This window comes from Rhinolophus hipposideros, assembly GCF_964194185.1.
Source record: "Rhinolophus hipposideros genome assembly, chromosome: 13".
Classification (NCBI taxonomy): Eukaryota; Metazoa; Chordata; class Mammalia; order Chiroptera; family Rhinolophidae; genus Rhinolophus; species Rhinolophus hipposideros.
In genome coordinates, this window is record NC_138059.1 from 56,084,544 (window position 1) to 56,109,675 (window position 25,132).

At 34.8% G+C, this 25,132-nt stretch overlaps 1 protein-coding gene across 4 annotated transcripts in view; it reads right to left on the bottom strand.

Annotated features, from left to right (window-relative positions):
• TOX (thymocyte selection associated high mobility group box) overlaps window positions 1–25,132 on the bottom strand; it is a 296,392-nt gene that overhangs the window by 230,920 nt on the left and 40,340 nt on the right. The gene's annotated exons all lie outside the window — the stretch shown is intronic.

Consider the following 25,132-nt stretch of genomic DNA (forward strand, 5'->3'; position numbering starts at 1 on the left):
TTACAGGGGAGCTGCAATTTCAGAGAACTAAATAATCACCACGGTGTGAATGAAAGTCAAGATTGCCAAAAGTTCATAATTTAGAAACAGGGAGCAATTGAGGCACTGAGGGAACAGACAACATCTTTCTATTGGAAAGGACTACTCTGAGCCTGAGTTGAAGTAAACTGGATCATCCTCCATACTTCAGTATCATGCTTCTAAAATTGCCCACGGCACAGTAAGTATTTCGTGGCTCCTCCCTGCTGAAATCCCCTGTCCCATGACATAGGCCAGGCTACAGGACGAATGTGTTCATGGAGAAAGAGAGAGAAGGAAAGGGGATCCATCTTTCCTGTATTTCTCCTCACTGCTGGCAACAATAATACATCCATACACTCACTGTGCAAATTAATTAAATACAGTCTTTTAACATGTTAGTTTATATTGAATAACTCCATAATTAACCTAGAATAACACAGAACTGTGTTGCAAACGAAGCCCCTAGAGACAGTACAGAGAATTTTAAAGAAAGAGCCCAAAAAAGAAAAAAAAAAAACATCTACACAAACTAATTTCAAAATATCATAGAATAAAATGATAAACAATATTAATTAAATTATCAGAAAAGTAATTGTAGCAATTTAATGACAAAGTTTTATTCAGAATTTCCATCTTAGTATTATGAATAAAAGAAGAGAACTATGCCTATAACAGAGTTTTCGCAATTCAGTGACACATGGATTTTAAAAATCCAGCCGGAATTTGGACTGATACTCAGAATAGAAATTAATTCAATAGTATATAATTGTTAACAGCCATGGTTATTATAGTAATGCAACTTCACGATAAAATCTGAAGTAAATCTTTACAGAAAAATCACAATTTTCCTAAGAGTAAATGAGTTCTATTACCTTCTGTCCACAAGGTCAAATGAATGTTGTCCCAAAGACTGCAGTCAGGGCTACTCAAAACCTCAGAATAAGAAAGTGTTCTCAAAGCCAGCCTGCATTTTAAAACCTTCTCTTTTGGCCCAATGAAAGTATCTTTAGACTGCAGGTTACAGTTCTAACGGTAACTGGCAAATTCTGTTCTTCGCCATCATCAGTAGCAATAGCCAGAAAACAGTTGAAATAACCAACCTGTTTCATGGTCTCTAGCAAACACTCCTTGCCTGTTTCTTCAGAGACCCTCCTGAGTCTATAGCTCACAGACAGTTTCATACAAGTTCACCATCTGAACACTGTAGATATTTCCCATTTTACTGATTAAAACACTGAAACACCGGGAAGTTAGGGAATGCACCCCAAAAATACAGAATTTATAAATAATAGAGCAAAATTTCTGGTCTTCTGACTTCAAGTTAATATACCCTCCCCTAAAGAGCTGGTAAAGAAAGGAGCTTTCTCACAGAAGTGTCTTCATTTTTTTTATACTATCATGAATAAATCAAACCAAAAAAAAAAAAAGGAACCTATTACTGATTTTTCCCCAAAGACGTTTAAACATTTAAGTACCATCCTCTGTTAAAAATAATTTGCATTTGTGTCTTGTAACTTACTACTACTTATGTTTATATAAGTATGCATATGCATAATAGACATTAATATATGGAATATAGTTATTTCAAAGAAATAAAAACATTTTTAAAACGTTTTATTTTGTTCAAGGACCTAAACAAAATTAGTCATAAGCTCTTTTTAGCTAATTTGGAAATCTATTCCACTGACTCATTTTCAATGAGTTATAAGCCAATTAACTTATTAATTATTACTTGATCAGGTAATAAAAAATGAAAAACAAATCACCAGGTGATATAAGAGAACAGACATGTTCTAAGTATCTTAACTGTGTAAGTCCATAATATAAGTCAATTTGCTATTTCAACTTAGGGACCATAGAACAGTTAATTAATAAATCAACTGCTAACAAATGTTACTCAGGCTTCACTTGGCAATTATGTGGTCACTCAGAAAATCAAAGGCAATTAAGTAGCTGATCAATGAGCTCCCCTCCTCAATGGACGACAAAAACTCTAAGGTTTTATCTCGTGTTATTCTAAATAAACTAGAGAAAACAATACTACTTTTAAATCAGCATATTAGGCTGAAAAGACTTGAAACTCCGAATTGTTTTCAACTTTTAATATTGATTAAATCCTATGTGCTAATGATTATATCTACAATATAACAAAGTATTAAGTATTAGAAACTATATGGGGGCAGGGGAGGAAATTCCTTCACTGAACAAGATAACCAAAGCAGACCAATAGCTAAGCAATCATTCAGCTGAGTGAAAACAGCAATATGGTGAAAATCCCCAGCTCTGTTTTTCTAATCTATAAATTATTTTAAATCCCTTGTAAAAAGATTTCAATAGGATTTCAAATAATGGTTTTCAAAGACTCAGGTAGAGGAGCATTTCTGCTGGCTACTGATACCTTTATGAACTCCTGAGTTAAACCACTTCTATGGATCACAGAGTGTTTTATAGTTTCCCAAAAGAAAGTGAATCTGTTTGAAATATGAGTATTTAGAAAGTTCGCCTCTCTTGTGGAATGTAGTCAAAGAAGAGAGCAGAGTGGAGTGGCGGGGGTTTCTATACTAAGCAGGCTTTGAAAAGTAAAAGCAAAGAAGTATATGTTCTTGTATTATACAGTCACAGTAATAAAAGCAATAAAACACATCCAGGGGGTGACTGAATGGACGATTTCATAAGCCTGGTATCGATCCCCAGATTCTTTTCAAGTGAGGTTGCTTTGCAGTAGCCCATTCCCTTGTGCATTTACTCTCCCTGAACTCTTCGAAGCTTGTGCTAAATATAGGAAGAGTTTAGAATTTCATATTTTGTGACAATTTATTTTAGCTTATGTCCTACTGTAAAGTGTATATAATGCAATTAACACAAGTGTACAAGGAAAGAGATATAATGAAGCAACACTCTGAGTTGATGGAAGAATTGGACTTGGAGTGAGACTGTCAGGCTAGGCTTTAGTCTCCCTTCTGGGACTGGCATAGATAGCGTTTGTGAACGTGTCACATGGATGACACACGGCTACTCAAATATTAGAAATTATAAATCAGAGAGAGAACCACCATCCTCTCAGTATGCCATCCTCTCAATACTCAACACTATTTCCTTGATCCAGTACTTAAAGAGCCATCAGATTAATGAAGGAAGTAAAATAAGAATTACATCATCTATAGTTAAGATTTTTTTCCCTTCAATAATTTAACTCTACTGTACATTTTAAAGCACTAACGTAAAGAGGAAAAGCCCATGCTGTCATTTCAACCTAATTCTTTGTACTAATATAAAGTCCTGAATATGTGCTAAAACACCTGTGTTTCAGTCAAGAAGCTGAAGTTAATCTTCTGGATTCTACATTTGCATCACCTAACATTTGTTGCATGATAAGTATTTTTTATCCTTTATACCTTCAATTTGACAGCTTGAATTGTTTTTGTTTTTGCTGTTGAATATCTATAAGGACAAAACTGAAAAGCTCAGTTGCTTTCTGTGTGTTGCGTTCTGCCATATATCACCAATATGGAAATCTTTACATTATTCCTGATAAAGGTACTAAATCATTCTTTGCTTTAAAGATCAATCATTCATCATCAAATATTTATGGGAGTCTATTATATGAGAGACGCCATACTAGAAACTAGTCATACAAACATTAAAATGAATATATATAATTTTAAATGACTTCAAGAACAAACGTAGGGTTGCTGATGATACATCCCTAATATTTGACATCAACATGTAGATGGTATTTGTAATCTACAAAATAACCCTTTGTACTACTTACTGGGGACATTATACTGAAGAGAACGGGACAGATTTAGTTCCTTTTGTAAAGGAACAGATTTTCTACTGTCTGATGAGGATGTAGTTTTCTTTAGTTGATATGTAAGAAAGCAGTAGATGGGTTTAAGAAAATATCGAGGACAATGAATAACTCTAAAACAATCCATAAAAACTTTGGGGTTACATTAGAGATCTCAGATAGCTACAGAGGTTTTAGTATCATTGGGATACAAATAGAACCTATAACTTTTAAAACACATACAGTTTGCATATTCATTAAAAATTGCACAACTCTTCCTGGTAAATCTAAGTGTCTCTAGTCAAACTGAGTCTTTGAAAACAAATAAAGAAAATCTATTTTGCGTTCTAAAAGCTTTTGTAAACAATCCGTATCTCTAGTAGATCCTTTAAAAATTCCTGTTGGAAGAAACTGAATGTTTAGATTTCTCATTGAAGTCATAAAATGATATAGATGATGAAAGAAGTTAAATTGATATTTAAACTCCCAACTTTACACTGACTTCAGGTTTGTCTCTATTGCAAAATTACATGGAGAAGTTGATTAGCTCTATTTAGTGAATCAATATAATGAGTGTATCTGAACAATCCTAAATCCATTTTCCTGTGAGCTGGTGTGTGCCCAGACTTGTGTTTTGCTACTTTGTAATTCCTTTAGAATCATAATTCTGTTGATAATTTATATGTGAATAAAAATAAAACTAAGGGATATTAATCTGACATAATATTAAATCTACAAAGAAAATTGTGGTGAAATCTGAATGTCTGATGAATCATTTCATAACAATTTTACACTACATACTTTTATATAGATGAGAAGATGTTATCTTTTAAATATGTAGCAGAAACACGTGAAAATATCATTGTAACATTATTTTATATGTATAAGTGTTTTCTTACAATTAAACTTATAATCATGCCAAGTGTGTATCCACACATATTGACTCACAATTTACTAAAGTCATTTTTCAATGAATATTTAGTGCATTTGCAAAGCATGCAGTGAGATTCTAGAGTATGGAATAAATCATTTAAATGAAATCAAATGTCACATGTAATGTAGTGAGAAATCACATTATTCATGCTTATTTATTTTAAAGAATAAATAAGCATTTACCTTCTCTACTGAATTTTATAATAACCTACAGCTAAAATGGTATAGCATCAATAATTCAGAGATTTAATTTTAAGAATTAATTCAATAATGAATTTTAATTGACTATTCTTAACAACAAAAATCCCAGTTTCTCATTTACCAGAAGACTATACAGTGCTCCACCAGCAGTGGTCTTATTTGGAATAAATATTCATATCTGCTGTTATGTTTCTACTAAAGACAACATAGTCCAGCTACTTTTTTTTAAATTAGTTTCAGGTGTATGTACAAGAAAAACACAGTGATTAGATATTTACAACCCTCAAAAAGTGATAGCCCCAACAAGTCTATTATACATCTGACACTGTACATAGCTATTACAATACCATTTAGTCCATCTACTTTTGAACCCCTGTTCTGCCACTCACCAGCTGGGTGACGCTGGGCAAATCACACATCTCTGTTCTTCAGTTTTTTCTGATAATATCAGTATGTACCTCATAGGGTTGACATGACATATTAGTACATTCCTCAGAAAACTGGTAATATACATCACAAAGGTGCCATGAGGTTTAAATGAGTTAACATTTGCAAAGTTCTTAGAAAAAGGTCTGATATCTAGAAGCTCTAAAATAAAAATTTTCAAATGTGCCCTACTTCCATGTCATTTATACAGGACCAAAATCTGAGCCTGAATAACAAAGAATATAGTTATAAAGAGCTCAAAACTTACATAAGTCTAAATACTTCTTTGCAATTCACATGACAATAAAATTAATGATGATTATACTTTCAGAGGCTATCCTTGAAATTTCTTGGATGAAGGAAATCATATATACTATCAAATAAACCATGTTTGGTTCAGTGATAAAACATTTTGTTCAAAAGCGTGTTTTTTTTTAATGTGCAAACATATATTCTCATGGACTAAGCCATTCAGCACTAAAATAAAAACACCCTAACACTTGTTCTTTTGACGGAAAAAAAAAAATCACAGAAATCCCCTCTCCCTTTCTATCTTTTAATATGTTACAATGAGAAAAAAATGTTATTTCCCATAAAACAATAATGACTTAAAATCCCTAGCGAAAATACCAACAGAACACATGGTTTGTGTTTGCCCACATTCTGCGGCAAAGCAACCCTCTTTCCACCGCACTGCCTCTAGTGTCTCCCCAGGTTTGTCTGGGAAATATATTGGTCTGCCTCAACTAGAAAAAACATAAAACATAATCTTGACTGTTGTTTCATTCCTTTTATAAGACTAATAATTCAGTTGTCTTATATCCAGAAATGTAGTCTTTATAACATGGTCTGTTCTGTACTGACATTTTTATACCATTTTTCTTTAAGTGTCATATATTTCAAATGGCTTTAGAGTAAGAGTTATTGCTCAACGAGCACTGCTTCCCTTATGGATCAATGTGTAAGCGGTACTGAAAACACATGGACACTGTTTAAGGATCTGGGGCCTTATCATTGGTCTGGAGATAATTCAAATACCTAATCTATTTCAATTTAAAAGTAAAATAAAAAAGGGATTCTCTCATAATGTTTTAATGTCACTTTTCCTACAATTTTAATTATTTAAGACCAAGCAATACTCTTGCCTACTTTACGTAAAATGAAAACAATTTTCTCAAGTGTAAAGAAATATATATATATATATATATATATATATATATATATATATATATATATATGTATGTATACACACGCATGCACACACACACACACACACACACACACCAGAGGTGCCAAAAAATGTATACAAGTGGAACACTTTGGTCAGCGTTGCTCAAGCAATAGTTCGCCGTAATCAGAAGTGTCTGGATGCTGATGGTAACCACTTTGAGCACCTCTTGTAATCGCAGAAGTTAAATGTGACTTGTATTCATCTTTTGCTATTGGTATATATTGAGTATTACAATTCTAATACAGTTCCTTTCTTAAATGTGTATACAAATTTTTGGCACTCTCTGTATATTATAATATATATTATATATGTGTAATATGTATTTCAAAAAATCATGTGTACTTTTATTAAACATGGTTTCCCAATTTTACATCTGGAGTCTAGGATTAATTTTTGTCATATTAGAAAAAATATTAGAGACGGGTGAGAGAGCCATTAGTTGAAGCACTTTAACTAACTTGAAAGTTAATCTGGTCAGTATTCATGGCTCAAAATGTGATAATGAATGACCAAAATAATCTAACAAAACTCTGCAACATTTTAAAGCACATATGCATATTAGCAATCTATTTTAATTATTCATGAAGTCCTTACATTATAATACCCATACATAATTTAAACTATAATTAATTCTGTTATAAACAGATTATAAATAGGCCTAAGTACAGAGGAATCCTCTCCATCTCTGTATACTCTCTCTTTCCTCTGGCAGAAAGAAAACAAGAAAACATTTTTAACTATGTGATAATTTTAAACCTTGTCCAGTGTTCCCGTATGTCAGCTCAGAAACTGTTTCCTTTTATTCTGCCCATCTATCCTTACAGTAGTTAAGTTCACTGGAAACGGTTTCTATGATTTGCATAATGTAATTTAAATAATGTCAAATCAGTAATTAAAAGGGAAGAAAGTTTTGGGGTTTGGTATTAAAACTGACAGAGACAAATATATTGTTTCGGAAATATTTTAGCAACTTTTCCAGGAACAACAACACTAAACAAAAAAACCCCAACATAGTTCTGAGAATCATATTAAAGACTAGCCCATTATAACTTTGAAAAAGGAAGTTTCTTCGCCACAAACCAAATACATTTTTCTAAATGTACATTCTTTCATAAATTATAGAGATGTTCTCTACCATGTACCCCTAGCCACCACAAGCTCAGAGAGCAGAAAGAAGAAAAAGAAGGAGGAGGAGAAGGAAAAGAAGAAGGAGGAGGAGGAGGAGGAGGAGGAGGAGGAGGAGGAGGAGGAGGAGGAGGAGGAGGAGGAGGAGGAGGAGGAGAAGAAGAAGAAGAAGAAGAAGAAGAAGAAGAAGAAGAAGAAGAAGAAGAAGAAGAAGAAGAAGAAGAAGAAGAAGAAGAAGAAGAAGACGACGACGACGACGAAGAAGGGGAAGAAGAAGAAAAGAAAAATCTAACTTGCTTCATTGTAACTTATGGTTTTCCAGGGACCTTTCTCAGACTGCACCAGACATAGTGAGCTGACATTACTACCAGTTGCTGACTGATTTTGTATACTCCTAGAGTTGATACAAAGGCTAGACTTGCTGTGATCTCAAAGGGGAGCGGTGCTCAGATCAGCTGCAAACAGGCCCCAGGGGACAAGAACTGTTGTAAACCAATGGGAGCCTTATCCTTGGATCAATAGCAGCATGCAGGGACCAGATGAGCTTATTACTCTGCTTGAGGCAAACCAGAGGAGGGCTGTTCTCTACCTGCTCCCATCAACCATGCCATTTTCTTATGTCTGAGCTTGTAAATAAAGAACGGGACCCAACTGTGCCCTGTGCCTGTGTTTATCCTGTTAGCATTAGTCTACTACAGGGTTCCAGGGAACAAGGAAGGCTGCAGCCAGGAGGCCAGGGCTGGTAATGAGGATCAAGTGCAGCCTCCACACAGATGAGCATACATTTGGGCCTAAATGGACTGAACCAAAGACAAAAAGTCTATAAATCCATCCCACTCTATATGGGAAAGTGAATACAAGACAAAGGTGCCATTAGGGGAAAATGTTGGGTTCCTACCTCATACCTTAGTCAAAAACAAATCATTACAGGATTAAATATTTTAGAGTAAATATACAATGAAAAATATTTTAATTTCCAAGTGAGGAGGGTCTTTCTAAGCATAATACAAGAATCTCTTTAAAGGTCTGAGTTTCTTTCCCAAACCAGCAATTGGGTCTGCCTTCTGAGCACTTGCTGACTTTATCAGGACTATCTAATCTTCAAGTCCTGTCTGTCCCATTCTGCAACCCTAATCAGTCCACACGGGAAACGGGCAGACATCTCAGGATATGAGAGCAGTGCTCTCTAGACACCCTCTTAGAGAGAACTTGGCAACACAATGCAAAAGTTTAAGTTACCCCTTAGAAGTCCTAAAATAATTTTACTTAAAGTAACTGCCAAGTAACACCATGATATTGGACACTGTTCAGAAGCATTTCTTTTGCCAAAGAGACCAAAACATTTTGCTTAACATCCTATAAAAATTAGTAAAAATAAAGAATTTTTAAAGTTCTCACTGAAAGTTTTTCCAAACCCTGAGCCCCGAGAATTATACTGATAGCACTACAATGAAACTAATAAGATGGCCCCTTAGTAAAATATTTGAGAATTGTTAGGTGCTTTCTTTGCAATGTTCCTAGGACTGTAGTTAATCACCAACCCCAACCTCTGAGGTGAAAAACAGAATCCGTGAACACTGGTAACTTTTCCAGATTTAAGGACTGAATTATATCTTATAAAACTCCAAGAAAAAAAATTGCTGCTGTCATGTGTCATTCATTACATGAAAGATACGTCCACTGATGCAGAAATTCCCACTGACTTAAAATTAAGTTCACAAACTTGTTGCAGTGATGTTGCTAAACATTTTTGATATCAGAGGGATTTTTCATTATGAATTTGTACCACCTAGACAAACAGTTAACCAAGTTTACTATTTGAAAGTGCTGAAAAGGCTACGTGAAAAAGTTAGACGACCTGAACTTTTTGCTCTTGCTTCACCACAATGCACTTGCTCTCAGGGCATCGTCTGTAAGGGAGTTTTTAGCTAGTAAACAAATAACTGTGTTGGAACACCCTCCCTACTCACCTGATCTGGCCCCCAGTGACTTCTTTTTTTACACAAAAATAAAGGAAATATTGAAAGGAAGACATTTTGATGACGTTCAGGACATCAAGGGTAATACCACGACAGCTCTAATGGCCATTCCAGAAAGAGTTCCAAAATTGCTTTGGACTAGGCACTGGTGTCAGTGCATAGCTTCCCAAAGAGAGTACTTTGAAGGTGACCATAGTGATATTCAGCAATGAGGTATGTAGCACTTTTTCTAGGATGAGTTCATGAACTTAATTGTCCGACCCCATATGTTAGATTAACTGGAAGGTCATGTTACACCTATTTATGAAGTATCTGATACAGAAACCACTGTACATACTCTAGAATCCCACCTGGAATTCTAGGAATAGCAGAATCAACAAGTCTTTATTTGCAACAAGTTAAATCTCTCCATTTTAACTAACTACCTGAGAAGAGCTGCTAAGGTCATGACACGTCTGAAAAACTGTGAGCTGATTTTCAACAACAGATAATATATGAAAAGCCATCCCTAGCCTTTACTAACATAAGAATCTAAATTTTATTCCTGGCAGAAGAGTGTGAAAGATGTCCTTTAATTTTTATTTGAAGACATTATCTAGTAAGTTTATATTTAAATAAAATTTTCATTATGAAAAATGTTTAAACATAAATTAAAAGCATGTTATAAAACATCCTATTACTATCTACATCTTGCAAACAAAAATATCATGCACAAATAGCTAGCATTTACTATACCTTTAATACTATACACTAAGCCCTTTATAAGAAGGATTTATATACAATGAAAGGCAAAGTGTCACAATACACATCTCATGGGTTTGTTGTGAAAAGTGAAAGGAGTTATTATGTGAAAAAATTTTAGATCAACGTCTGGGACATTAGAAACATCCAATAAATATTAGTTCCTAGTATTTCATTTAACCCTCACAACAAACACCCGAGGCTTCGAGATATTAAATAACTTACCTAATATAACATTGTCTTAACTCCTGAGCCTATCCTTGTAACTGCAGTCTTCCTGCATAGAACCACAGTGTAGTCTCTCCTTTCTGTCTTTCTCTTTTCTCTTTTCTCTCTCTCTCTCTCTCTCTCTCTCTCTCTCTCTCTCTCTCTCTCTCTCTCTCTCTCTCTCTCTCTCTCTCTCTCTCTCTCTCTCTTTCTCTCTCTCTCTCTCTCTCTCTCTCTCTCTGTCTGGTCTACAAAAAATAACAATTTGTAAATCAATGGCAAGAAAATGCTTGCCGAGTGGTAGAATTAGATATTTTTATAGCTTCAATTTTCCATGCTTTCCACAAGTTTTCGGTATCCCGTAGTATTTTAATAATCAGCTATTTCATAAAGATCTTCAAAAAACAAATCATGTAAAGTTTAAGAAGTTTAAAGTACCTTGTTATTTACCATCAATATCAGAAAAGATTCTTTTTTAGTAACAGTGATTATTACAGCAAATTATTCCTTTAAGTACTAAAAGGTGCCTTAGTAGACACAGAGTTCAAGTTGCAGCTGTCCGAAAGCTCCTAATTCTCAAGGGTCAACAGCAGAACAATTGCTTTGAATATTACTTGGAAACATCCAGAGGGTGCCGTAGAATGTGGGCCACACACAGGTGAGTCCCTCCTCTGGGCAGATGGGGTGGTGGGCCCGTGAGAATCATTTCGGCAGATGTGAGATAAATTTCACTGGGCTGTTTTAAAAGTTCTTTCAGACACTGATTTACATATTATTTAGAGACTTGAGGGAAAAGTGAATTAAGCAACTAAGCACATCATCTCATTTTAACAGAGTTCTACCTACGTAAATTTGCTAAGGAGCAGAATTCTCCAGTGCTGCTGAAAGTGACAACAGCATTTTGAAGCGGGAGCAGCTCACCTCCCCTAGATTGACTGATGGTGGTGTTTTGGGAGGGCTGGATTTGGGACAGAGCTTGGCTTTAGGGGGAAAGAATGAAGCATATTTTTCAGGACTACATATTCAAAGTGACATAGAGCAGGAGGGAAAATGGTATGAGGTTACTTCAAGTGGCCCAGAATGAGCCAGTGGGGCCCGATGGGAGCAGTAGGGAGGTGAGGTCAGACTTCGCCACTGGGCAGCAGGAGCAGGATCCACCTGCAGCGCTGCTGGAAGGAGGCACTTTGATGATTTCCTTTCTCCCTTTTTCTTTTTGGAGATACAAGGTTTAGAAAGAAAGATGGCGTCACGCTTTATAATCACGTGACAAGTCCCAGATAACGATGAAGCAGCGATAGGAGCACCTGAGTGTGAGACCACAGCTATAAATCCTTAAATGTCATGTTGGCCACCTCCTCGTGGGTGGTGATGTGCTGTGTGTGCACTCCAAGACGGAGAGCCTTAACCCCCAGTCTCAGGAAGCAGGTCAGCAAGCTCCCTGCTGCCATTCCCCATGTGTAACTCTTTCCTTCGTAGCTACTACTAGGAAGAGCCTCCTATATCCAGAGCCTTTTCTCTGTTGGTTGGACATTAACAAACAAAAAACAGGCTGTTTCTTTAAATGTCATTTAAAAGGGTCAGAGTTTCCCCTGGTACAGAAATTAAACAGAGAGCTCCGGGTCTGCAGTCCAACAAGCACACCCCGACAGCCAACTTCCGAGCAAGGTGAGGACAAGAATGGGTTTTTCTAGAACATAAGAGGCAAGAAGGTTAAGTACTTTTAGGAGTAGCAAGAGGAATCTGGTCAAAGAGGATTTGACCTCTCTTTATATAGGTTTTGGTGCACTGGCAGCTTTTCTGTTTGTTTGTAGAGGGGAGGAGGTATAGCTGTTTTTAAACAGATGAACATGGGTGAAAGGAAAGTAAGAACAAGTTTGCTCTAAGTAACTGTTTTCTAGAGTGTAAAAAGAAGAGAACTTAAAAAGCATGGTATCTTCTTACTCATCTTCCCTCATGTTACCAAAATTAAAATAAAATTAAATAAGTGTACATACAGGTTTCCTTTCTAAAAGACTGAGAAAGTGAGGCTATCTTTGATATTGTACTAAAGATCAGGTGAGCCCCTACAGACTCCTTGTTCCAGATATGGAGAGAAAATTTAACTGAAAAGTAAAAAGAAGAAGAAAGCATTTTACTGTTTTAAAAAATATTTTATGAAGTAGTATTACCTAGTTAGTAAAGATAGAGAATGGAAAAGGGGAAAAAAATCCCCAAAACCTAGCAATAAATGTATTTCCTTTAAACAAATTAATACTAATATTGTTTCTTAAATCTCCATACAGTAGTCTACTGTCAAATTAGATAACATGGATTTATTTTATTATTCGAGAAAGATTTCCATATCAGGAGGCCCATATTTCAATGCAGAAAGGATTACATTATTTTTCAAGGAAAGCACATTACTCTTTGAAAAACAGAAAAGTTGACCTTGGCAAACAGTGAAATTGTTCTCTACTTGATTTCCTTTATATGCAGTGTGTGGGAGAGCACATATTTAGTGCTGCTTTGTGGCACTGTTTCAAAAGAACTCTCATTATTGTAGCCAGAAATGAGTTAGAGAACATCGAGAAAATAGTTCACATTACAGTGTTGGGAAGTGATTGAATTCTTATTTCCACCCTTTATGTTAGGTAGTAAAAAACCTTTTAGAAGGAAAATCATCTAGATTTTGGTAGTAAATAGGTATCTGCTTAATGTGCGTTTATCTTTTTCCCCTGGATCGAGAATAGTCATTTTTTTCCATAATCAAAGACAAATAAAAATAAGCATTCATTCTTTGATAAAATTCTAAAATTGTGTAACTATTTCCCATTTCTTTAGGATGCTACTACCTTTTCATTCAGCTTGTTTTCAAGTAGCATTTCAATTCCTTTTATACAATTTACAATAGAGTGTTTAATTTTGTCAAGGCAAAAATTTGTATCCTCATGTATCTCTGTCTTTGTCTGTGGATTAATCAAATCTATCTCAATAGATTTACTTATAACTCTTCCCTTTGTTCTTATCCTTCTGAATCCCAATCTCACTACTATTCTTGGTATTATCTATTTATATGATAATAACATAATAATAGCAATAGAAAATATTTGTTGGATGCCAGTAATATTTTGGGAGCAATCTTTGTATGTTACCTCATTCCATTCTCAGCAACATCATAAATTACTGCTGTCCATGCCACAATGAGGAAACCAGGACTCAGAGAGATTGACTGTAACTTGTATATGTCACAAAGCTCTTAATGGGTAGGTAAAGGACATTTATTTCTGATGCAGAATGCTGACCAATCCTCTGCCAAGGCAACCTGCACCTTGTTGTTTAGTGCCCTTCATATTTTATTTTAAGGATCTAAAAGTAAACCACTCCTAACCCACCAAGATTAGCTGGAGAACAACTCTGCTGTTGGGGGCAAAACATTAATTGAAAAACGTAATGGAATTTTTTGTGCTGAATGTCCTTTCCTTTTGTCACTCCCCACTCAAAATCTACTGTAAAGCTCCATCTTTTTCTATTTACTGAGAAAAAAATGAGTCAGCAAGGATTACAGGAGATTACCAAGAAGATCATACGGTAAAAATGACAAAGGCAAAATAGATGATGAAAACAAAAGTTTTTTCAAAATTGCAAATCAAATCTGTATTTGACTGTGTGTGTGTGTGTGTGTGTGTGTGTGTGTGTGTGTGTATACACATCAAAATGTGTTATTTGATGACTGGATCAGGTAGTATGAATGGCAACGCTTCAGCTTCTATATTATCAATATGGAACATCAACAACAAATACAACCAAAGCAATTGATACTGATTGTTTAGAGAAAAGGCATCTAAATAAAAAAATGATGAATCGCAATGCCATGAACCAGTTCACCCCCTGTGCATAGAGACCCAGCCCAGTATTTCTAAAGCTAATGTGCAGTAAAGGTTTAGTAATTACCTGGCATTTCCTCTCTTTGATCGTCTCCATCATCTGTAATTTCCTCTACCACAATTTTTAAATAAAAAATTTTAAATGTTTATTTTATTTGGTAAAAATCCCCTCTTTTCCCCTGTCCCATAGTCCCTCGCTACCAGCAAAACTCCCACATGGCCGTTAAGATTCTTACCCAGTTTCATAGTTAGTGGCCAAGTGATCTGATAAGAGGAGAGCAAGTCCTTGAATAAAACTGGTTCCTTAACATTTGATCATTGCACCATTTAACACTTTCCTACATAAAGCGATCTAGATAACCAGAAACCCAGAGGATCTGCAATTATACCTCTTGGACAACACCATGCAGCAGGAAGGCTGAGCTAGAGAAAAGCACAGGCTAGTCTGCTGCCCAAGCCAAGGGAGCCAGGGGAGCCAGAGGGGCAGAGCCGATTAGCATCACACCATCATCCTTTTCAGCTCTTCAGTTGTTCCCACTTGTTTTTTTTTTTTATTTTATTTTATTAATTTATTTTCATTCAGATTTTACAAATTCAAAATCTTGTTTGGAGGAATATTTAGTTTTCAAAAACTAACCACATCTAGAAGAGGCCCCCACTACAGCATTTTTGGAATCTTCATTATGTCACCAACCCCAGAAAAAGCTGCCAAAACACAAACATCATCCTTATTTAACAGAACCAAAGGTTTTGTTTGCTTTTGTTGTTAAAAGTAGAAAGGGAGCTAACAATATAGCAATAATACCCATTACCCTTAGAGTAATGTGTCTTTTCTTCTTCCAGATAAATTTATTCTCCTTTTTCTCTCTGCCCATCTTCTTCTGTCTTCATTCACATGACCACAGATCTTTTGGGTTGCCGTAAATATTTATTTTGTACTTACCACTCACCAAGTACCTTGCTAGAACTGGGGAATTTAGGATGGATAGGACAAAGATGTCTAACCTTAGGAATTCAAGCCAAGAAGACAAATAGCTACAAAGCAGTGGAATAACTACTGTAATGGCCAGCGGGGGGCATGAGTTGAAAAGAAGGAGGACCTAACTTTCCAGAGGATGGGGTAGCCTTCCTGAGGGTAAATACTTAAAGGAGACTGGAAGAGTGAATTCAATCCTGCCAGGTAGACAGGAGAACATGTCCAAATAAATTAGGTCAGAGCAAATATCAACATGAGAGGAGCAGGGTGATTACCCAAGAAAGCATAATAATTTTATAAATACAGAAAATTTAACTGGATAATTAAATATGAATTGAATTTGGAAGCAGCAGGAGAAAGAATCAGGGAGAATTCAGTTTCTACTTAAAGCTTTTATAGCAGTGTATTTACCAGAATGGCTCTTTTGCATCATGAGCATTACCTGTTCTAAGTAGACAGCTTTAAAGGGATATGGCAGATGGGTCATCTTCTCCATTTAAAAAAGAAATCCAAGAACAGGTGTTGCTTTATACTTGCTCCCCAGTGACCGTGGTTGAAATACCATAAAATTCAGCAAACCTTTACTCCTTACTAGTGACGTTAAGGCCACCTGTATACATTCTTATTGCCTTATCAATTACCCAATCTACAAAAATTATCTCCAAAAGACAAAGTGTGTGTGTGTGTGTGTGTGTGTGTGTGTGTGTGTGTGTGTGAGAGAGAGAGAGAGAGAGAGAGAGAGAGAGAGAGAGAGAGAGAGAGAGAGAGAGAGAGAGAGAGAGGTGAAATTATAGTATAAAATGAACTCAGATCTATCATCAAGCTTTAAGGCTGTTGAAAGTCAGCTATTTTTTTCCCCCTGATAATATACCAAGGGTGGCTAAAAAAATGTATACATTTGACTTGTATTCATCTTTTGATATCGGTATATATTGAGTATTACAATTTTAATAGTTTTTTCATTTCTTAAAATGTGCATACATTTTTTTGGCACCCTCTGTAGATTAAGTTCTCTAAATGATTTGATACCTTTAACAGGAAAATATAACCATACGAATCCTTCATAATAAAGAAATTTATGAATTTATTCTATACTTTTTAATTATTGCCTGAGTAAAAATAAGCTTGCAAAAACTTCAGAAAATTCATTTTTTGGCCTTAAAATGCACATTTTTTAGCTCTTATTAATTATAGGGTGCTAGCTACTAAAATCCTATTCATTCTCAGTAAAACTACTTAAAAATTAAGGATTAAGAATTTGGATCTCAAATCAACATTGCAACTACCCATTCCTGTACATGTGATGTGTGGGCTAGGGTGGGGTTGGGGGTGGGTATTTGCTTGCTAACTGAATCTATCCAGGTAAATATAAGCACTTTAAATTAAGTGCTAGTAACTGCTTGGTTTTGTTTCTCATCTAGCAATACTATTTGCAAATTTATTTTGTTCAAAGAATTGAACATTGGCCAAACTCTTCTAGCTAATAATGGGCTTACGTGACTACGGATACAGAGTTTTACAGAGAGTATAGTTTTAGACTTAATCTCAACTATAAAAGAGTATTCCAGTTTTGTGTTTCTGAAAATCATCACTGTAAATCAAATAAATGGAAATGTCTGTAGACATGTGTAAGTAAAGAAAACATTCTTAATTCCTTTTGCTGTGATGATATATGTACATCAACTATGCTATACACATTCCTTGAGAATCAATGCTGTGTTAAATGTACTATAGAGAAAATAAGAGACGTTGGAAATTACATAGGTTTAAATTCCTTTGACTAATTCCACTGGGATTCTTCCAGTGCTTAGACGGGAGAAGGTTGAAAGCAAGAATAGAAAGGAGACAGACATTAGTGCCTGTTGTAATTATTATGTTCCCAATGGCCTGAAATGCTAAAAATAAATGTTTCCTCTATTACAAGGATATAAACCTTTTTACATTGCAAAGCTATTAGCATATATAATGCACGTGTCTGGAAATCATGCCTTCTTTGTCATTCTTTTGAGAACTTTAGGGACCTAGATTATTGTATAGTCCTGCATTACAGCCAGAGCATAATTTGTAGTCCTCTGGTTTTCCAGCATATTTTTAAAAAATCAGTTTAAGCAATTTTACTCATATTTAATGGTTCAGTCTTCTCCAACAAATTAAAATGTTTGCATGTCTTAACTATGGAAAAAAATTGCTATACAATTTACAAAAGACACATTAATATACTTCATCAAGTGCAGGCAGTTCTATCAACAAGATAATTTTAAAATACAATTCTAGAAATTTATTAATGTAATATTTCTTTACAAATAAATAAAGCTTCTCAGAAGTCAAAACATATAAACTCATGGTCTACGTACACCATTCAAATGTATGTAAAGTCACAAGAAAATGAACTACATTAATGTGTACCTTTTGTACAAATATATTTCCTCTTGTATTTTGAGGACAAAAATTGTACCTTAACATACTCTACATTTTTTCTCTGATTTCAGTTTTTTCAGTGCAAAGGTGGAATAAAACAAGAAATGTTACTTCCTTTATTCAGTTTTAGCTTAATCTATGTCAATTCAGCATATTGTAAATAGTCTATAATTTTTAAAAATAAAAGAACCATTCTAATGTTAATTTGGATCAATCTTCAAAACATATGATTCTAGGTTTGTAAAAGGGGCCCTCTTGAGGGGGCTTTTAAAAAGTGAAGGGGAAAAAAGCACCCTGAGGCAGCCTAATTCACATTTTTAACCTACTTACATGAAAAAAAAAACTGCTTTGGTTAAGAATAAACTTCCACAAACTCAGGTTCAAGCGAAACAGGCCAGCATATTAGTGAGGAAATGAGACAGCAAATAGTAACTCCTTTCATACTAGTAAAAGAATACTGTATTTATTTAAAACATTTGGCAGAAATTCTTATTTTAATTAAATTACATTTACTGAAATAACATTTTCATAATTAAAAAAAAAAATAAAATAACCCATTTCTCCCAAAGAGCTAGCAAAAAATAATCACAGTAACTTAAAATGGGCAAAGGAGTAATGTGATTGTTATGACTAATTTGGATTATAGTTGTGCATTAGTTTGTTGGTTTTCAGTGATTCAGAAACCATTATTATCCTCTGTTGCCATATAAAGTTAATACATAGTAGATAGCAAGTTTTGTTATTTATGATTTTTAGAGGAAGTAACTTAGTACAAGTTTCATATCATATTTTTATTACTTGTGAAGGGGTTCAGAACAGGCCTCCCTAAGATGTGCCATTTTGGCATGTGAATTATTTTGAGCTGAAGGCAATTGAAACCCTGAGGGCACAGGAGAAACTTCTATTCCTCTTTTAACTACCTAGAAGAATCTAAATTTGGGGCATTGCCCATAATAAGAGTTATCACCATAAGAGTTATCACCAGAAATAACTTTTTATGACCTATCTATAGGGCAGGCAAACTTCCAATTACTGAACATCTGCTCTTCTTATCATCCTGCAATGACCTTCCTCCCCTCTGAAGGCCCAGGCACCTTACCTCATCCTTTGTTCAGGATGCCAACCATGTAGACCTCATTTTCCCTTTCTGTCCTGGAACCACTCCTGTATGAGGGATCTTTGGTTCTCTCATGTATGTGGGGGTTCCCATACGTACACAAGCAATTACACTTGGTTATTTTCTCTTGTTAATCTGTCTCAATTTAATTATTAGATGAACCAAAAGAGCTTAGAAGGGCAGAGGTAAATGTGTTCCTCTCCCACACTTGCATGTTAGAATCCTAGAATATTAGTTTCAATCAAATTAAAGATATCATAATAAGACCTCCTCTATTACAAATGAGGACACTGAGTCCAGAAAAGTTCAATGACTTGTTCTTAGCCATTTAGCTAGTTAGAAGGTCTAGTTTTAGGACTCTGGCTTTCCACTGCACAACTCTGTTCCAGAGCCAAACATTTATACCGTCATAGATGACAGAAGGAAAATGGTGTACCCTCTATATGGTTATGTAGAAACAAAATTCCATTCCCATCTAAGTTTCAGTTTCTTTCACTCTTATTTCACTTCCTTCTAAAAGTCCATATGAGAACCAAAGTTCATGTTCTGGAGAGAAATATAAAATGTCAAATATTCAGGCTAAGTCTCACGTACTGACAAAATCAATGAGTGAATAATATGTTTCCATGATTTACCAATGACAGCTTGAGTGAGAGAAAAATTTTCCATGAAAAAAATTTTTTGAATGCTGAAGTCCTCTAAATAGACAAAAGGCAATAGACTTAGTCAAGTGATCAACTCTAGTCATGGAAGTTACACAGGAAAAAGAAGGAACATTTAAATGAGGAGGGAAAGTATACCAAACCATGGGGAACACGGACCCACCCTTTCTTGTTGGATATTGCTGAATGCTGGTCTTGTAAAGAGTAAAAAGTATTATGTGACATAGCTGTGCCAAATAAAGTTTCTACCACTCAGAAAAGGACTTACAATAGTTTCATGCATGTGCTGATGGATAATTTATGAGCAAATTTGTCATGCTTAAAGTAGGAAGTTTGCTATGCTTGTACAAAAGGGACACCAGTGAGGTGACCCTTCTCCATTATCAGGTCAATCAAAGCACAAACCAATGAAACAAGCACACAACAGTTGCTTTCTGAGAACAGATTAATACCATATTAAATGCTTGCAATCTTAACTAGTTGCAGTATAAAAATAAAGTAACAAATACAAGTTAAATCTCATAATATTGAATATTTGCCATGATGACTTACATAATAAAACTCCTATTCTTTACTAATTATGGATTGCCTGCCATTCCTTCTCAAATTATGTCTTGCAGCTCAATTAAACAAATCTTACAAATTCTTTGCATTGCAAAACTGCCCCCAAATTCTTTCAGTAACAAATTCTTTCAGTAACAATCTATTACTTTTTCTGCTCTGTGTAATGTTGAATTGAACATAGTATGAAGGCCATTTCAACTCAGAGGCTCCAGCTACTATTAGGAAAAAACAAACAAAAATTCTCCCTAAGAGTCTAATTTGCAAGTTAATTTTCTTGCTCACTGTCAGTTATTCTCAACTTACAAGTTTTCAGGTCAAACTCATTATGGCCAAAAGCTCATTATGACTAAAATGCAACAAAAATTAATGTTAATAAAAATAATGCACTACATTTCATAGAATCGAACCCAAACTGGCAAACACACAAATATTATGTAAACTCTGCTCCACAGATCACTAATGTGCCTGGAAATAAGTAGATGTTGGGGTGGAGGTGAAGAGGTTTCAAGAAATACTGAGTTGAACTTGTGCCTTTTCTGCAGACCCTCTTATTTCCTCGTAGTCTCACTGCAAACTCAGATGAAAAAGGGTTTTTGGTATGCTATCATTTTCTAACCTAAGCATAGAAAAACAAATTCTCTAGAATTCCTCTTCATCTTGGAAAAGAAAAAAAGCACTCTTACAGATGTAGCTGAGCTAATGTTCCAATTTAAAACTCCAACAATCATAAACACAACACATTATTACTTCTAAACATATTCCCTCCTTCCAAATGCATTGTGAAAAACTGAAGTTTCCACAAGTGTGGATGGCTGAAAGCTGTTCTTTGTAAATGGTGGAGACAGGAATTCTTCCAGGATCAGGTTCCTTCCCTTACAAAAAAAACACAGAAACACTTATCTTTTATTAAAAACTCTATCCCAGATTAAAATTGTGGGCACAAGTTTAAAAAACTGAAGACTTTATTTTACCTATTTAATTTGCATATCTGACACTATAAACATTTGTCCTCCATTTTTTTCTGGGAAGAAGGATGGCTATTTAAATGATGCAGTGAGAAGTGATGAGGGATAACTAACCTCAGGGAGAGGAAACAGCAAAGGAAATGGGGGTGGTGAATAGGAGAGAGAATGAGTTTAAGAACAGAAAGTTATTAGCAACCCATTGGATGTAGAGGATAATAAAGAGAATCTAGAATCAGTCCCTCCTAGGGTGTTGGCTTGGGTGACCTAGTCATTGGTACAACTCCCCACTTAGAGATCAGAGCAAAGAAACAAGCAGGATTGGGAGTAAAGGTGCTATTTGTGAACCTCTTGATTTTAAGATGTAGAATATTTAATTACAGATGCCTGAATGGCAAATGAAAATAAAGATTTAGAAATGAGCTGAGAAATCCATTGAAGATATAAGACATCAGTTTATGGATAGTGATTGAAGCCATTTGTTTGGGATCAATCACCCTAGAAAATCATGTTTATAGAAAGGAAGTTCAAAGATGAGCCCTGTGGAATGCTAGCAGTTATAACACAGCTCTTAATCACACCATTCGCAAGCTCAGCACACTTCAACCTGAGACATCTCCAAAACAGACCACAATTTTCAGTCAATTAAGAAGCACTAGCTCATTAATCTAAGAGAGCCACAGAAGAGGAGGAACATGGGAAGAAAGCCAAAAAAGTACAAGAAAAAATAGGATACATTGTACAGTGAGTTAGATACTAAAAAGAAAAATTTGTCAAAGAAAAGTGTCCAGTGGATTTGGCAGTGTGGAGATCATATTGACCTTTAAGACTGATAAGGTCCTGAGAAACGTGCAGGGTGATGCAGTCAGAACAGGTGAAGATTGTGTGTAACATAAGTAGATTGACCTTTCAACGAGCTTGGTTGCAAATATCGTGTTTCCCCGAAAATAAGACCTAGCTGGACCATCAGCAATAATGTGTCTTTTGGAGCAAACATTAATATAAGACCTAGTCTTATATAATATAAGACCTGGAATATAATATAATATAATATAATATAATATAATATAATATAATATAATATAATATAATATAATGAGTCATATTAATTTTTGCTTCAAAAGATGCATTAGAGCTGACGGTCTGGCTAGGTCTTATTTTCCAGGAAACATGGTGAAGACAAAATCAAAAGCTTAAGAGCAGCTTGGGTTCAAACGTGTATTTTCAAGATGGAAGAGACATGAGCATGTTCAGAACACAGGGACACTCGATGAAGACAGAGGACAAAGATGGATCAAGAAAGGATGAATAGTGGCTACGGACAGGTTTTTCAAGAGGATGACTAAAAGGAAATATTTGTTCACTTAGAGATCTCCATTTTCTCCTGAAGTACATTTCAGGTAATCTTCTGAAAATGATGAGGTAAATGGGATAGCAAGTTTGAAAAAGAGGTAAAAATGTCCATTAAGGGAGGTGGGAGAGGTGACTAATACTATCACATAATTGTATCCTAAACAAAAGTAATTAAAAAAAAATCCCTGTAAGGTACAGAATATTAATCACAGATAAAGCTAGAAATGTCTTTCAAAATGAGAAAACATAGTGCTTCTGATTTCTCAGATAGGGATAGCATCTACAGAAGAGAATGATTACTGGCTACATTATAAACTACAATTTGGTGGAAATATTTTTTGCTTTTGTTCTTACATCTACAATAATCATGAAAAGTCCATAGACACAGGGGAAGGAGGGTATCAAGGGTAAGGCAAGTTTAGTTTCTGGTTCACTGAGATTCCATTTAAAAAGCAGGAGGGAATGAGGAAGAGTGGGGATTGGAGGGGAACTGGGATGGGGGAGAGGAGTTGGAGTAGAAGGAAAGTCTCAGAATGCCAAAATTCAGTTAACACTTGTGTTGACACACTTGCCATGTTTTTTACATGCCAGAAAGCACTAGCCAACTACTTACATCTTAGGAACTGAACAAGTTTACAAAGCTTCGTATGGAATGCTCTTCACTCAGGATAGTTTTCCCCCTCAGATATTAATCCCCAGAAAAGAAAATGTTCCTGTATTAACTAACAGCTCAATTATCAAATTCTGGCCATAGTTATGTTTTAATTTCAAGGAGTATTACATTTAAAAATAAAAGAATTTCTGGAGAAAGTATTGCAGAACAATTAAAACACATTAATTTTAAAATTATAAGAGCCAAACTTCCATTACTTTTTTTGGTTACAGTGTCAAAATTACTTTTTTTGGCTTGAAGTGTCAAATCATGGTTGTGTCCAGAAAAGCGAAATTAAAAAGAAACCTGAACAATTGCATGTGAACTTCATCTAGGTAAGTTGGTTCTGACCAGAGGTGGCTATGAGGATTTATGGCATAGACATTCTTTTGGATACTGATCTATATCCACTCATTGAGTAGTCCAAATAGGGACTGTCATTCTGTGATCCAGCCACTTAGAGCTACGGCCAAAGAAGTTAAACCTAGATAAATCAGGAATTTAAAGAAATTCTAAATTGTTCTAAATTTTCTGTTCTATTTTCTTAAGTCTTCATGTTTTCCCTTTGGAAAGAGTATTATAGAATACTGTTATCATTTTACCAACCGATCAAAAGTAAAATAAAGAAATAAATATACAATTAAAATTATATCAAGGAAATACTTTTAAGTTCTTTAAAGCCCTGAGCCTCTTCTGATTTTCTTGTATTCTCCCTCCTTTTCCCTCAACCTCCCCAGGGACCAGCAGATTACACATTATAGATGTTTAGGCAAATGCTGTATGAGTTGAAACCCATTGTATTTCAAGTATATGGTTGTTTGTTTTTTTAATTTGTGACTATATAAACAAATACATCAACATGCTAACCAAAAAACAAATAAGACTTCTACATTTTTAACCAATGTAAGAATGCTAGTTTTTATTGTATCCTTCCTTGATCACCAAGACATTCTGACATAGACACAAGCAGAAAAAGAAAAAAAAAAGATATTTTTGCAATTGTGTCTACATGTATATTGCCCAGTATGTAGAAACACTGCTGAATTTCTTTTTTTTTTTTACCACTGGTGTTTTGCCACTGCGGGATTGCAGTGGATCAGTGATGTCATCATATCCCAATGATGTGGGAAGGGTTCCCATTCAAGAATAAGAGCTGAATAAATTGCCTTATGTAGAGGACATTTTTTTAAATTAATATTTTTAGGGAAATAAGCAAATTATGCTAATAATCAGCAAGTTCCATAGTAATTAATTAAAGAATTCATTTGCATCTGCTCTGAACACAGACACATAGCGTATCATAGAAAATTTGAAACTACAGAGAATCTTTTTAGACCATGAGACTATCTTTTGCAGTTGTAATGTCTTTTATTGGGAAGCATGACCAAGCATGTATGTCATTTATCAGTTATAGTATTTCTAATTCTTCCATTTATTATATTACACCTATTTCAAGTGCCATACGTCTAATAATATTTCTACTAGAGCAAAATCTATTATTTACAATACATACGAGACGGTAATAATTTCATTTTTTATTTATATTTTCACTGAAATTTCAAAAAAAATATTTTTTATATTGCTCGGCAGTATTAAAAATTGTTTTCATACCCCAATATTTGTATTTGTAATTTTGACTAAAAGTAATTAATCTAATTTACATCAAATATATGACAGGGAAGCTATTTACAAATAATATCACAAATACATGATTCTCCCACATTTTGGTTCTCTTCCAAATAGTTAAAAAGTTTAAGTTAAATGAAAAGTTAAGGCACACTGTGTGCACTTTTTTTATGGGTTTCTTATACCTATGCAATGATAAAATGGAGTTGAATGTCTAAACTAAAGATTCAAAAACTAACAAAAATCCCACTTAACTGATCCTACCTGGGATCCTACCTCTATGCA